The sequence below is a fragment of the Artemia sp. Qi Xiang Cuo genome, chromosome 16 (assembly GCF_049724085.1).
Source record: "Artemia sp. Qi Xiang Cuo chromosome 16, ASM4972408v1, whole genome shotgun sequence".
NCBI lineage: Eukaryota > Metazoa > Arthropoda > Branchiopoda > Anostraca > Artemiidae > Artemia > Artemia sp. Qi Xiang Cuo.
In genome coordinates this window covers 39,419,945-39,436,816 of record NC_142809.1, presented here as the reverse complement: position 1 = coordinate 39,436,816, position 16,872 = coordinate 39,419,945, and positions in this window count along the sequence as shown.

Genomic DNA, 16,872 nt, shown 5'->3' with positions numbered 1-16,872 from the left:
AATCGCATAGGTATATCCCAGGGCATAACTACAAGATTTGGTTAATCAAAATACCTTATATAATTCCACAAACTAGGTCTGAAGAAAATAAACGACTATCTGATTATTTAGACTTATGATGTTAAAGCAGTACTATGTAATCTAATTTTTTTCTGAATGCTCTTAAAGCATTTCATTTCATTTCGAGTCATTCATTTATTAATAATAAAGCCGAGGTCCTTGACTTGATATAATTTTATATTTAAAATTATTTTCATCTTAAAGTGTTTCAATCATAATTCCTGAACAAATAAAGTTCAAATATGCCAAATACACTAGCCTCAGTAAGGCCCATTCACAATGCAACCTTACTAATATTGACTTTTAGCTAGCACTAATTTTAGACAATCACGATTTTTCATAAAATTTTTCGGCCAATCAGAAAATTCTACGAAAATTCCGATTGCTCAAATTACCGCTAGCTAAATATCAATACTAATAAAATCTGACTTTAAATGGGCCTTTAAGAAAAATAAAACAAGTTGCAGTCTTTTAAAGATTTGAGTACACATTATAAGCTATATATCTGAGATTTCAGTCTTGAGATTTCAATGGATACACGCTTAAAGCAGAGTCGCCACCCGTAGCACGAAAGTGCTATTTTAGCACTATTTCATTACGTGTAGCACTGTAACACGTGCTCCGGATTGTCACTTGTATCAAGAAAGTGCTATTTTAGCAATATTAGAGTTAATTTTTTTATTCTAGCACCGAAAATCGGTGTGTAGCATGCAAATTTGGGCATCTGTGGCACTTCAGGAACTGACCGTGGTGGCAACCCTGGCCTAGAGCCCTTCCTGCTTATTTACCAGCTACAGTTTAAAGCCCTAAACTGTTTCAGATAGTAGTAACAAAAAGAAAACTAGAAAAAAAATCACTCACAGCCGTTTCCCAATAAAGCCAACTGACAGGAGAGAGAATACCAACTGAGAGTCACTGGTGTTTTTACTTGAGGCTTTTTTCAAAAACCTATTAATAATTTGGAAACTATCAGCACCTTTGCTCACTGCAAGTGCTCCAACAGCCTCCGCCAGAGAATGGTATGCCTGCCAATGAAAACTTATATAGCAAAAATGTTCAAAAAGAACCAACATCAAAATTGAAATCAACATTAAAAAAAATATTTAAAACTTCGTTCAGAACAAGTATGGAAGTACATTTAAGTCCATTGTACAATTCATTAAGGATGCCACTCAGAGTAGTAAAGTTCCATTTAGGGTGGGTCTTTATTAGCTGTCAACCTTTTTTTCTGTTTGTACCTTTTTTCGATTTTTTTTACTAAAATCATATTGTTTTCTATTGTTTGTGGTACTTTTTGCTTGCTCTGTCAAAGACTGTGTTTTATTACTAAAAGGGGCCTCCTCAATAATTTTTTTAATTGAATTAGCCATGTTTACTCTATATACCGATCAAAACAAAATGACTATACATCATTCCCTGCTAAACAAGCCGGTCTTGAAAGGTCAGTCCAGCTTGCTTTTCTCAAATTTTCTTCAGATTGTGTAGGGCATGGTCATATATTGTGCTTTAGGTCTTCCTGGACCTCAGTCATCCTTCCAAGTGATTCTGTGTTTTCGCACTTGATTCACTAAACCAAAGTATGTTTTCGCTTTTTGTTCAATATATAACTCTAATGTAACTTTTCTTTTGTTGAATATAAAACTTTGAAATTATATTTTGTTTCAAGGAAAAGCTTAGCTTACACTATTTTTCTAGTACCACTACTACTAACAACTCACCGCAACATCAAGCCACCTGAAGCCAACATAGCTACGCACGCTCCTCCTCCACCCCATTCTATTCAAAGCCTCCCCCTTTACATCCTCCCAGTAAATTCCCATTTTCCTTAATTCTTTTTATTGACATCCTCCCACCCCAAACGGGGACGCCTTGCTTTCCGTCTAGCCCCAGACGGTTGGCCAAAAAGAACAACCTTTGGCAATCGGTCATCCTTCGTCCGCAGAACGTACCCCAGCCTTCTCACCCTTTCTCTCATTATAGCCCTAGGAAGCGGGACTGAACCGCACTTTTTGTACAGTCTACTGTTCGAGATAGCAACGCACGCTCCTCCTCCACCCTATTTTATTCAAAGCCTCCCCCTTTACATTCTCCCAGTAAATTCCCATTTTGCTTAAATCTTTTTTATGACATCCTCCCACCCCAAGCGCGGACGCCCTGCTTTCCGTCTAGCACTAGAGGGTTGGCCAAAAAGAACAATCTTTGGCAATCGGTCATCCTTCGTCCGCAGAACGTGCCAAAGCCTTCTCACCCTTTCTCTCATTATAGCCCTAGAAAGCGGGATACATTTCGTACAGTATACTGTTCGAGATACGGTCAGTCAGCCGGGTACCCAGAACAGTCCTTAGGCAATTGCCCTGGGAAACATCTAGCAAATATGCAAAATATCCACTTCGATACACTTTTTTTTTCGCTCTACAAATTTTATTTTAAGCTTAATTCCATTTCACTAAAATTTGTGAATATATCTATCAGTATGTAGAAATCAGAATTTCTGGGACGTCCTGGCTATGTTCCACTCGAAAAATTAACAATTTTTTTATTTAATTAATAATAAAGCCGAGGTCTTTGACTTGATATAATTTTATATTTAAAATTATTTTCATCTTAAAGTGTTTCAATCATAATTCCTGAACAAATAAAGTTCAAATATGCCAAATACAATAGCCTCAGTAAGGCCCATTTACAATGCGACCTTACTAATATTGACTTTTAGCTAGCGCACAAGATCGCTTTAAGTATAGATGAATTCAAAATTACAGATCATCGCTGTTCTGAGCAGTCATGGTGAGGTCAAGAACACCATGACACCATAACGCAGCATAATTTTCTACATGATGTATTAATCCCATGGTGTAAAAATCCCATAACGTAGCATAATTTTCTACATGGTGTATTAATGCCATGGTGCAAAAATCCCATAGCGTAGCATAATTTTCTACATGGTGATTAATCCCATAGCGTAGCATAATTTTCTACATGGTGTATTAATACCATGGTGTAAAAAACCCATAACGTAGCATAATTTTCTACATGGTGCATTAATCCCATGGTGATAAAATCCCATAACGTAGCATAATTTTCTACATGGTGTACTAATCCCATGGTGTAAAAATCTCATAGCGTAGCATACTTTCCTACATGGTGTATCAATTCGAAGGTCCTGAGAAAATTATAATAACAAGGAAAGATTGGTAAACAAAACACCAAAATAGAATAAAAAGCCTTTTACTATCTCCCCTAAAAAGTAACGCTTGTCCGTGGAGGAGTTAGTGAAAAAATCACTGAGAAGAAAGAAAAGAACTTTATGACAGACAATGTTGATACCACCACGTAAAGCATAGCATATATTAAATACGTAACCTACCCTAACTTAACCTAGGTACCTCCCCCCCCCCCCTAAGCCCCAAAAAACAATCGTTTAAATATTATAAATTATAATATTAATTTATAATCAATAAATGTATAAAAAAAAACTTTTGTTTTTAACTCCGGAAACATCATAGATTATAAATTACCCACAAAATATACAGATAATTAGAAAATCAAAATTCATAAAAATACTACAAATAGTTGGATTGCCCATTCAATTGAATCCTCTGAGTAGGATTCAACACAATTTACCAATATTGCTCTCTCTTAGAAATTCATTTCTAATCAATATTAATTACCCCATCAATCGCATAGGTATATCCCAGGGCATAACTACAAGATTTGGTTAATCAAAATACCTTATATAATTCCACAAACTAGGTCTGAAGAAAATACACGACTATCTGATTATTTAGACTTATGATGTTAAAGCAGTACTATGTAATCTAATTTTTTTCTGAATGCTCTTAAAGCATTTCATTTCATTTCGAGTCATTCATTTATTAATAATAAAGCCGAGGTCCTTGACTTGATATAATTTTATATTTACAATTATTTTCATCTTAAAGTGTTTCAATCATAATTCCTGAACAAATAAAGTTCAAATATGCCAAATACACTAGCCTCAGTAAGGCCCATTCACAATGCAACCTTACTAATATTGACTTTTCGCTAGCACTAATTTTTAGCCAGTCACGATTTTTCATGGAATTTTTCGGCCAATCAGAAAATTCTTCGAAAATTCCGATTGCTCCAATTACCGCTAGCTAAATATCAATACTAATAAAATCTGACTTTAAATGGGCCTTTAAGAAAAATAAAACAAGTTGCAGTCTTTTAAAGGTTTGAGTACACATTATAAGCTATATATCTGAGATTTAAGTCTTGAGATTTCAATGGATACATGCTTAAAGCAGAGTCAACACCCGTAGCACGAAAGTGCTATTTTAGCACTATTTCATTACGTGTAGCACTGTAACACGTGCTCTGGATTGCCACTTGTATCAAGAAAGTGCTATTTTAGCACTATTAGAGTCAATTTTTTTATTCTAGCACCGAAAATCGTTGTGTAGCACGCAAATTTGGGCATCTGTGGCACTTCAGGAACTAACCGTGGTGGCAACCCTGACCTAGAGCCCTTCCTGCATATTTGCCAGCTACAGTTTAAAGCCCTAAACTGTTTCATATAGTAGTAACAAAAAGAAAAATAGAAAAAAAATCACTCACAGACGTTTCCCAATAGAGCCAACTGACAGGAGAGAGAATGCCAACTGAGAGTCACTGGTGTTTTTACTTGAGGCTTTTTTCAAAAACCTATTAATAATTTGGAAACTATCAGCACCTTTGCTCACTGCAAGTGCTCCAACAGCCTCCGCCAGAGAATGGTATGCCTGCCAATGAAAACTTATATAGCAAAAATGTTCAAAAAGAACCAACATCAAAATTGAAATCAACATTAAAAAAAATATTTAAAACTTCGTTCAGAACAAGTATGGAAGTACATTTAAGTCCATTGTACAATTCATTAAGGATGCCACTCAGAGTAGTAAAGTTCCATTTAGGGTGGGTCTTTATTAGCTGTCAACCTTTTTTTCTGTTTGTACCTTTTTTCGATTTTTTTTACTAAAATCATATTGTTTTCTATTGTTTGTGGTACTTTTTGCTTGCTCTGTCAAAGACTGTGTTTTATTACTAAAAGGGGCCTCCTCAATAATTTTTTTAATTGAATTAGCCATGTTTACTCTATATACCGATCAAAACAAAATGACTATACATCATTCCCTGCTAAACAAGCCGGTCTTGAAAGGTCAGTCCAGCTTGCTTTTCTCAAATTTTCTTCAGATTGTGTAGGGCATGGTCATATATTGTGCTTTAGGTCTTCCTGGACCTCAGTCATCCTTCCAAGTGATTCTGTGTTTTCGCACTTGATTCACTAAACCAAAGTATGTTTTCGCTTTTTGTTCAATATATAACTCTAATGTAACTTTTCTTTTGTTGAATATAAAACTTTGAAATTATATTTTGTTTCAAGGAAAAGCTTAGCTTACACTATTTTTCTAGTACCACTACTACTAACAACTCACCGCAACATCAAGCCACCTGAAGCCAACATAGCTACGCACGCTCCTCCTCCACCCCATTCTATTCAAAGCGTCCCCCTTTACATCCTCCCAGTAAATTCCCATTTTCCTTAATTCTTTTTATTGACATCCTCCCACCCCAAACGAGGACGCCTTGCTTTCCGTCTAGCCCCAGACGGTTGGCCTAAAAGAACAACCTTTGGCAATCGGTCATCCTTCGTCCGCAGAACGTACCCCAGCCTTCTCACCCTTTCTCTCATTATAGCCCTAGGAAGCGGGACTGAACCGCACTTTTTGTACAGTCTACTGTTCGAGATAGCAACGCACGCTCCTCCTCCACCCTATTTTATTCAAAGCCTCCCCCTTTACATCCTCCCAGTAAATTCCCATTTTGCTTAAATCTTTTTTATGACATCCTCCCACCCCAACCGCGGACGCCCTGCTTTCCGTCTAGCACTAGAGGGTTGGCCAAAAAGAACAACCTTTGGCAATCGGTCATCCTTCGTCCGCAGAACGTGCCAAAGCCTTCTCACCCTTTCTCTCATTATAGCCCTAGAAAGCGGGATACATTTCGTACAGTATACTGTTCGAGATACGGTCAGTCAGCCGGGTACCCAAAACAGTTCTTAGGCAATTGCCCTGGGAAACATCTAGCAAATATGCAAAATATCCACTTCGATACACTTTTTTTTTCGCTCTACAAATTTTATTTTAAGCTTAATTCCATTTCACTAAAATTTGTGAATATATCTATCAGTATGTAGAAATCAGAATTTCTGGGACGTCCTGGCTATGTTCCACTCGAAAAATTAACAATTTTTTTTATTTAATTTATAATAAAGCCGAGGTCTTTGACTTGATATAATTTTATATTTAAAATTATTTTCATCTTAAAGTGTTTCAATCATAATTCCTGAACATATAAAGTTCAAATATGCCAAATACAATAACCTCAGTAAGGCCCATTTACAATGCGACCTTACTAATATTGACTTTTAGCTAGCGCACAAGATCGCTTTAAGTATAGATGAATTCAAAATTACAGATCATCGCTGTTCTGAGCAGTCATGGTGAGGTCAAGAACACCATGACACCATAACACAGCATAATTTTCTACATGATGTATTAATCCCATGGTGTAAAAATCCCATAACGTAGCATAATTTTCTACATGGTGTATTAATGCCATGGTGCAAAAATCCCATAGCGTAGCATAATTTTCTACATGGTGATTAATCCCATAGCGTAGAATAATTTTCTACATGGTGTATTAATACCATGGTGTAAAAAACCCATAACGTAGCATAATTTTCTACATGGTGCATTAATCCCATGGTGATAAAATCCCATAACGTAGCATAATTTTCTACATGGTGTACTAATCCCATGGTGTAAAAATCTCATAGCGTAGCATAATTTCCTACATGGTGTATCAATTCGAAGGTCCTGAGAAAATTATAATAACAAGGAAAGATTGGTAAACAAAACACCAAAATAGAATAAAAAGCCTTTTACTATCTCCGCTAAAAAGTAACGCTTGTCCGTGGAGGAGTTAGTGAAAAAATCACTGAGAAAAAGAAAAGAACTTTATGACAGACAATGTTGATACCACCACGTAAAGCATAGCATATATTAAATACGTAACCTACCCTAACTTAACCTAGGTACCTCCCCCCCCCCTAAGCCCCAAAAAACAATCGTTTAAATATTATAAATTATAATATTAATTTATAATCAATAAATGTATAAAAAAAAAACTTTTGTTTTTAACTCCGGAAACATCATAGATTATAAATTACCCACAAAATATACAGATAATTAGAAAATCAAAATTCATAAAAATACTACAAATAGTTGGATTGCCCATTCAATTGAATCCTCTGAGTAGGATTCAACACAATTTACCAATATTGCTCTCTCTTAGAAATTCATTTCTAATTAATATTAATATAATAATATTAATCTAATCAAAATATACAGATAATTAGAAAATCAAAATTCATAAAAATACTACAAATAGTTGGATTGCCCATTCAATTGAATCCTCTGAGTAGGATTCAACACAATTTACCAATATTGCTCTCTCTTAGAAATTCATTTCTAATCAATATTAATTACCCCATCAATCGTATAGGTATATCCCAGGGCATAACTACAAGATTTGGTTAATCAAAATACCTTATATAATTCCACAAACTAGGTCTGAAGAAAATACACGACTATCTGATTATTTAGACTTACGATGTTAAAGCAGTACTATGTAATCTAATTTTTTTCTGAATGCTCTTAAAGCATTTCATTTCATTTCGAGTCATTCATTTATTAATAATAAAGCCGAGGTCCTTGACTTGATATAATTTTATATTTAAAATTATTTTCATCTTAAAGTGTTTCAATCATAATTCCTGAACAAATAAAGTTCAAATATGCCAAATACACTAGCCTCAGTAAGGCCCATTCACAATGCGACCTTACTAATATTGACTTTTAGCTAGCGCTAATTTTAGCCAATCACGATTTTTCATAGAATTTTTCGGCCAATCAGAAAATTCTACGAAAATTCCGATTGCTCCAATTACCGCTAGCTAAATATCAATACTAATAAAATCTGACTTTAAATGGGCTATTAAGAAAAATAAAACAAGTTGCAGTCTTTTAAAGGTTTGAGTACACATTATAAGCTATATATCTGAGATTTAAGTCTTGAGATATTAATGGATACATGCTTAAAGCAGAGTCAACACCCGTAGCACGAGAGTGCTATTTTAGCACTATTTCATTACTAATAGCACTGTAGCACGTGCTCTGGATTGCCACTTGTATCAAGAAAGTGCTATTTTAGCACTATTAGAGTCAATTTTTTTATTCTAGCACCGAAAATCGTTGTGTAGCACGCAAATTTGGGCATCTGTGGCACTTCAGGAACTGACCGTGGTGGCAACCCTGGCCTAGAGCCCTTCCTGCTTATTTACCAGCTATAGTTTAAAGCCCTAAACTGTTTCATATAGTAGTAACAAAAAGAAAAATAGAAAAAAAATCACTCACAGACGTTTCCCAATAGAGCCAACTGACAGGAGAGAGAATGCCAACTGAGAGTCACTGGTGTTTTTACTTGAGGCTTTTTTCAAAAACCTATTAATAATTTGGAAACTATCAGCACCTTTGCTCACTGCAAGTGCTCCAACAGCCTCCGCCAGAGAATGGTATGCCTGCCAATGAAAACTTATATAGCAAAAATGTTCAAAAAGAACCAACATCAAAATTGAAATCAACGTTAAAAAAAATATTTAAAACTTCGTTCAGAACAAGTATGGAAGTACATTTAAGTCCATTGTACAATTCATTAAGGATGCCACTCAGAGTAGTAAAGTTCCATTTAGGGTGGGTCTTTATTAGCTGTCAACCTTTTTTTCTGTTTGTACCTTTTTTCGATTTTTTTTACTAAAATCATATTGTTTTCTATTGTTTGTGGTACTTTTTGCTTGCTCTGTCAAAGACTGTGTTTTATTACTAAAAGGGGCCTCCTCAATAATTTTTTTAATTGAATTAGCCATGTTTACTCTATATACCGATCAAAACAAAATGACTATACATCATTCCCTGCTAAACAAACCGGTCTTGAAAGGTCAGTCCAGCTTGCTTTTCTCAAATTTTCTTCAGATTGTGTAGGGCATGGTCATATATTGTGCTTTAGGTCTTCCTGGACCTCAGTCATCCTTCCAAGTGATTCTGTGTTTTCGCACTTGATTCACTAAACCAAAGTATGTTTTCGCTTTTTGTTCAATATATAACTCTAATGTAACTTTTCTTTTGTTGAATATAAAACTTTGAAATTATATTTTGTTTCAAGGAAAAGCTTAGCTTACACTATTTTTCTAGTACCACTACTACTAACAACTCACCGCAACATCAAGCCACCTGAAGCCAACATAGCTACGCACGCTCCTCCTCCACCCCATTCTATTCAAAGCCTCCCCCTTTACATCCTCCCAGTAAATTCCCATTTTCCTTAATTCTTTTTATTGACATCCTCCCACCCCAAACGGGGACGCCTTGCTTTCCGTCTAGCCCCAGGCGGTTGGCCAAAAAGAACAACCTTTGGCAATCGGTCATCCTTCGTCCGCAGAACGTACCCCAGCCTTCTCACCCTTTCTCTCATTATAGCCCTAGGAAGCGGGACTGAACCGCACTTTTTGTACAGTCTACTGTTCGAGATAGCAACGCACGCTCCTCCTCCACCCTATTTTATTCAAAGCCTCCCCCTTTACATTCTCCCAGTAAATTCCCATTTTGCTTAAATCTTTTTTATGACATCCTCCCACCCCAAGCGCGGACGCCCTGCTTTCCGTCTAGCACTAGACGGTTGGCCAAAAAGAACAATCTTTGGCAATCGGTCATCCTTCGTCCGCAGAACGTGCCAAAGCCTTCTCACCCTTTCTCTCATTATAGCCCTAGAAAGCGGGATACATTTCGTACAGTATACTGTTCGAGATACGGTCAGTCAGCCGGGTACCCAGAACAGTCCTTAGGCAATTGCCCTGGGAAACATCTAGCAAATATGCAAAATATCCACTTCGATACACTTTTTTTTCGCTCTACAAATTTTATTTTAAGCTTAATTCCATTTCACTAAAATTTGTGAATATATCTATCAGTATGTAGAAATTAGAATTTCTGGGACGTCCTGGCTATGTTCCACTCGAAAAATTAACAATTTGTTTTATTTAATTAATAATAAAGCCGAGGTCTTTGACTTGATATAATTTTATATTTAAAATTATTTTCATCTTAAAGTGTTTCAATCATAATTCCTGAACAAATAAAGTTCAAATATGCCAAATACACTAGCCTCAGTAAGGCCCATTCACAATGCGACCTTACTAATAATGACTTTTAGCTAGCGCTAATTTTAGCCAATCACGATTTTTCATAGAATTTTTCGGCCAATCAGAAAATTCTACGAAAATTCCGATTGCTCAAATTACCGCTAGCTAAATATCAATACTAATAAAATCTGACTTTAAATGGGCCTTTAAGAAAAATAAAACAAGTTGCAGTCTTTTAAAGGTTTGAGTACACATTATAAGCTATATATCTGAGATTTAAGTCTTGAGATATTAATGGATACATGCTTAAAGCAGAGTCACCACCCGTAGCACGAAAGTGCTATTTTAGCACTATTTCATTACGTATAGCACTGTAGCACGTGCTCCGGATTGTCACTTGTATCAAGAAAGTGCTATTTTAGCAATATTAGAGTTAATTTTTTTATTCTAGCACCGAAAATCGTTGTGTAGCATGCAAATTTGGGCATCTGTGGCACTTCAGGAACTAACCGTGGTGGCAACCCTGGCCTAGAGCCCTTCCTGCATATTTGCCAGCTACAGTTTAAAGCCCTAAACTGTTTCAGATAGTAGTAACAAAAAGAAAAATAGAAAAAAAATCACTCACAGCCGTTTCCCAATAAAGCCAACTGACAGGAGAGAGAATGCCAACTGAGAGTCACTGGTGTTTTTACTTGAGGCTTTTTTCAAAAACCTATTAATAATTTGGAAACTATCAGCACCTTTGCTCACTGCAAGTGCTCCAACAGCCTCCGCCAGAGAATGGTATGCCTGCCAATGAAAACTTATATAGCAAAAATCTTCAAAAAGAACCAACATCAAAATTGAAATCAACATTAAAAAAAATATTTAAAACTTCGTTCAGAACAAGTATGGAAGTACATTTAAGTCCATTGTACAATTCATTAAGGATGCCACTCAGAGTAGTAAAGTTCCATTTAGGGTGGGTCTTTATTAGCTGTCAACCTTTTTTTCTGTTTGTACCTTTTTTCGATTTTTTTTACTAAAATCATATTGTTTTCTATTGTTTGTGGTACTTTTTGCTTGCTCTGTCAAAGACTGTGTTTTATTACTAAAAGGGGCCTCCTCAATAATTTTTTTAATTGAATTAGCCATGTTTACTCTATATACCGATCAAAACAAAATGACTATACATCATTCCCTGCTAAACAAGCCGGTCTTGAAAGGTCAGTCCAGCTTGCTTTTCTCAAATTTTCTTCAGATTGTGTAGGGCATGGTCATATATTGTGCTTTAGGTCTTCCTGGACCTCAATCATCCTTCCAAGTGATTCTGTGTTTTCGCACTTGATTCACTAAACCAAAGTATGTTTTCGCTTTTTGTTCAATATATAACTCTAATGTAACTTTTCTTTTGTTGAATATAAAACTTTGAAATTATATTTTGTTTCAAGGAAAAGCTTAGCTTACACTATTTTTCTAGTACCACTACTACTAACCACTCACCGCAACATCAAGCCACCTGAAGCCAACATAGCTACGCACGCTCCTCCTCCACCCCATTCTATTCAAAGCCTCCCCCTTTACATCCTCCCAGTAAATTCCCATTTTCCTTAATTCTTTTTATTGACATCCTCCCACCCCAAACGCGGACGCCATGCTTTCCGTCTAGCCCCAGACGGTTGGCCAAAAAGAACAACCTTTGGCAATCGGTCATCCTTCGTCCGCAGAACGTACCCCAGCCTTCTCACCCTTTCTCTCATTATAGCCCTAGGAAGCGGGACTGAACCGCACTTTTTGTACAGTCTACTGTTCGAGATAGCAACGCACGCTCCTCCTCCACCCTATTTTATTCAAAGCCTCCCCCTTTACATCCTCCCAGTAAATTCCCATTTTGCTTAAATCTTTTTTATGACATCCTCCCACCCCAAGCGCGGACGCCCTGCTTTCCGTCTAGCACTAGAGGGTTGGCCAAAAAGAACAATCTTTGGCAATCGGTCATCCTTCGTCCGCAGAACGTGCCAAAGCCTTCTCACCCTTTCTCTCATTATAGCCCTAGAAAGCGGGATACATTTCGTACAGTATACTGTTCGAGATACGGTCAGTCAGCCGGGTACCCAGAACAGTTCTTAGGCAATTGCCCTGGGAAACATCTAGCAAATATCCAAAATATCCACTTCGATACACTTTTTTTTCGCTCTACAAATTTTATTTTAAGCTTAATTCCATTTCACTAAAATTTGTGAGTATATCTATCAGTATGTAGAAATCAGAATTTCTGGGAAGTCCTGGCTATGTTCCACTCGAAAAATTAACAATTTTTTTTATTTAATTAATAATAAAGCCGAGGTCTTTGACTTGATATAATTTTATATTTAAAATTATTTTCATCTTAAAGTGTTTCAATCATAATTCCTGAACAAATAAAGTTCAAATATGCCAAATACAATAGCCTCAGTAAGGCCCATTTACATTGCGACCTTACTAATATTGACTTTTAGCTAGCGCACAAGATCGCTTTAAGTATAGATGAATTCAAAATTACAGATCATCGCTGTTCTGAGCAGTCATGGTGAGGTCAAGAACACCATGACACCATAACGCAGCATAATTTTCTACATGATGTATTAATCCCATGGTGTAAAAATCCCATAACGTAACATAATTTTCTACATGGTGCATTAATGCCATGGTGCAAAAATCCCATAGCGTAGCATAATTTTCTACATGGTGATTAATCCCATAGCGTAGAATAATTTTCTACATGGTGTATTAATACCATGGTGTAAAAAACCCATAACGTAGCATAATTTTCTACATGGTGCATTAATCCCATGGTGATAAAATCCCATAACGTAGCATAATTTTCTACATGGTGTACTAATCCCATGGTGTAAAAATCTCATAGCGTAGCATAATTTCCTACATGGTGTATCAATTCGAAGGTCCTGAGAAAATTATAATAACAAGGAAAGATTGGTAAACAAAACACCAAAATAGAATAAAAAGCCTTTTACTATCTCCGCTAAAAAGTAACGCTTGTCCGTGGAGGAGTTAGTGAAAAAATCACTGAGAAAAAAGAAAAGAACTTTATGACAGACAATGTTGATACCACCACGTAAAGCATAGCATATATTAAATACGTAACCTACCCTAACTTAACCTAGGTACCTCCCCCCCCCTAAGCCCCAAAAAACAATCGTTTAAATATTATAAATTATAATTTTAATTTATAATCAATAAATGTATAAAAAAAAACTTTTGTTTTTAACTCCGGAAACATCATAGATTATAAATTACCCACAAAATATACAGATAATTAGAAAATCAAAATTCATAAAAATACTACAAATAGTTGGATTGCCCATTCAATTGAATCCTCTGAGTAGGATTCAACACAATTTACCAATATTGCTCTCTCTTAGAAATTCATTTCTAATCAATATTAATTACCCCATCAATCGCATAGGTATATCCCAGGGCATAACTACAAGATTTGGTTAATCAAAATACCTTATATAATTCCACAAACTAGGTCTGAAGAAAATAAACGACTATCTGATTATTTAGACTTATGATGTTAAAGCAGTACTATGTAATCTAATTTTTTTCTGAATGCTCTTAAAGCATTTCATTTCATTTCGAGTCATTCATTTATTAATAATAAAGCCGAGGTCCTTGACTTGATATAATTTTATATTTAAAATTATTTTCATCTTAAAGTGTTTCAATCATAATTCCTGAACAAATAAAGTTCAAATATGCCAAATACACTAGCCTCAGTAAGGCCCATTCACAATGCGACCTTACTAATATTGACTTTTAGCTAGCGCTAATTTTAGCCAATCACGATTTTTCATAGAATTTTACGGACAATCAGAAAATTCTACGAAAATTCCGATTGCTCAAATTACCGCTAGCTAAATATCAATACTAATAAAATCTGACTTTAAATGGGTCTTTAAGAAAAATAAAACAAGTTAAAGCCTTTTAAAGATTTAAGCACACATTATAAGCTATATATCTGAGATTTAAGTCTTGAGATTTCAATGGATACATGCTTAAAGCAGAGTCGCCGACCGTAGCACGAAAGTGCTATTTTAGCACTATTTCATTACGTGCAGCACTGTAACACGTGCTCTGGATTGCCACTTGTATCAAGAAAGTGCTATTTTAGCACTATTAGAGTCAATTTTTTATTCTAGCACCGAAAATCGTTGTGTAGCACGCAAATTTGGGCATCTGTGGCACTTCAGGAACTAACCGTGGTGGCAACCCTGACCTAGAGCCCTTCCTGCATATTTGACAGCTACAGTTTAAAGCCCTAAACTGTTTCAGATAGTAGCAACAAAAAGAAAACTAGAAAAAAAAATCACTCACAGACGTTTCCCAATAGAGCCAACTGACAGGAGAGAGAACGCCAACTGAGAGTCAATGGTGTTTTTACTTGAGGCTTTTTTCAAAAACCTATTAATAATTTGGAAACTATCAGCACCTTTGCTCACTGCGAGTGCTCCAACAGCCTCCGCCAGAGAATGGTATGCCCGCCAATGAAAACTTATATAGCAAAAATGTTCAATAAGAACCAACATCAAAATTGAAATCAACATTAAAAAAAAATATTTAAAACTTCGTTCAAAACAAGTATGGAAGTACATTTAAGTCCATTGTACAATTCATAAAGGATGCCACTCAGAGTAGTAAAGTTCCATTTAGGGTGGGTCTTTATTAGCTGTCAACCTTTTTTTTTCTGTTTGTACCTTTTTTTCGATTTTTTTTTACTAAAATCATATTGTTTTCTAATGTTTGTGGTACTTTTTGCTTGCTCGGTCAAAGACTGTGTTTTATTACTAAAATGGGCCTTCTCAATCATTTTTTTAAAATTGTATTAGACATGTTTACTCTATATACCGATCAAAACAAAATGACTATAGATTATTCCCTGCTAAACAAGCCGGTCTTGAAAGGTCATTCCAGCTTAATTTCCTCAAATTTTCTTCAGATTGTGTAGGGCATGGTCATATATTGTGCTTTAGGTCTTCCTGGACCTCAGTCATCCTTCCAAGTGATTATGTGTTAGTAGAGTGCTAACTTATACTTCTACAACTTTATGTTCCTTGGCACCTTTCCAAAGCAGATTACCAGACTGGTTATTGCTATTGATATCAATTGCACATGGAATTATACAAGAACCGTACAAGGAAACCCACGCGTGTGACACTACACTTACACGTGAAAATTCTAAAAAGCTGTCAACGCATGTTATTTGGAAGATTGCCTTAACTCGAGAGTAGTTTGTTATTAAAAATTGGATGTTGCAATCAGAATTGTCTGACTGACATTAAAAAAAGGGGTAAGGGATTTGCGGATTGGAGTGTAACTCGAGAGTAGTTTGTTATTAAAAAATTGGATGCTGCAATCAGAATTGTTTGATTGACATTTGCAAAAAGGAGTAAGGGATTTGTGAATTGGATTGTATGAAGGTGGAAAAAAAAGAAAAAAGTTCATTTTGAATTTCTTTCGTTGAAATGCAAGAGTTGGAATATTTCAGTAGTGTTTTGTTGTGCTTTACCTTGTCACAGTTACATTCTCTTGATTTTTCAAAGTTCATTTTGTATTTATATACTTGAAATTAACTATTTGTAATATTTCAGTAGTGTTTTGTCATGGTTTACCTTGTCACAATTACATTCTCTTGATTTTTCAAAGTTCATTTTGAATTTCTTTCATTGAAATACAAGAGTTGATTATTTCAGTAGTGTTTTGTCGTGGTTTACATTGTCACAATTACATTCTCTTAATTTTTCAAAGTTCATTTTGAATTTTTGTCGTTGAAATGCAAAAGTTAGAATATTTCACTAGTGTGTTGTTGTGCTTTACCTTGTCACAGTTACATTTTCTTGATTTTTTTCAAAGTTCATTTTGGATTTCTTTCGTTGAAATGCAAGAGTTGGAATATTTCAGTAGTGTTTTGTTGTGCTTTACCTTGTCACAGTTACATGCTCTTGATTTTTTTCAAAGTTCATTTTGAATTTCTTTCGTGAAATGCAAGAGTTGGAATATTTCAGTAGTGTTTTGTCGTGGTTTACCCTGTCAAAGTTACATTCTCTTAATTTTTCAAAGTTAATTTTGGATTTCTTTAATTGAAATGCAAGAGTTGGAATATTTCAGTAGTTTTTTGTCGTGGTTTACCTTTTAACAGTTAAATTCTCTTGATTTTTCAAAGTTCATTTTGGATTTTTTTTTCCTTGAAATGCATGAGTTGGAACATTTCAGTAGTGTTTTGTCGTGTTTTCCCTTGTCACAGTTACATTGTCATGTTTTTTCAAAGTTCATTTTGGATTTTTTTCCTTGAAATGAAAGAGTTGGAATATTTCAGTAGTGTTATGTCATGGTTTACCTTGTCACAGTTAAACTCTCTTGATTTTTCAAAGTTCATTTTGGATTTTTACGTTCTCTTGATTTTTCAAAGATCATTTTGAATTTCTTTCGTGAAATGCAAGAATTGGAATATTTCAGTAGTGTTTTGTCGTGGTTTACCTTGTCACAGTTATATTCTC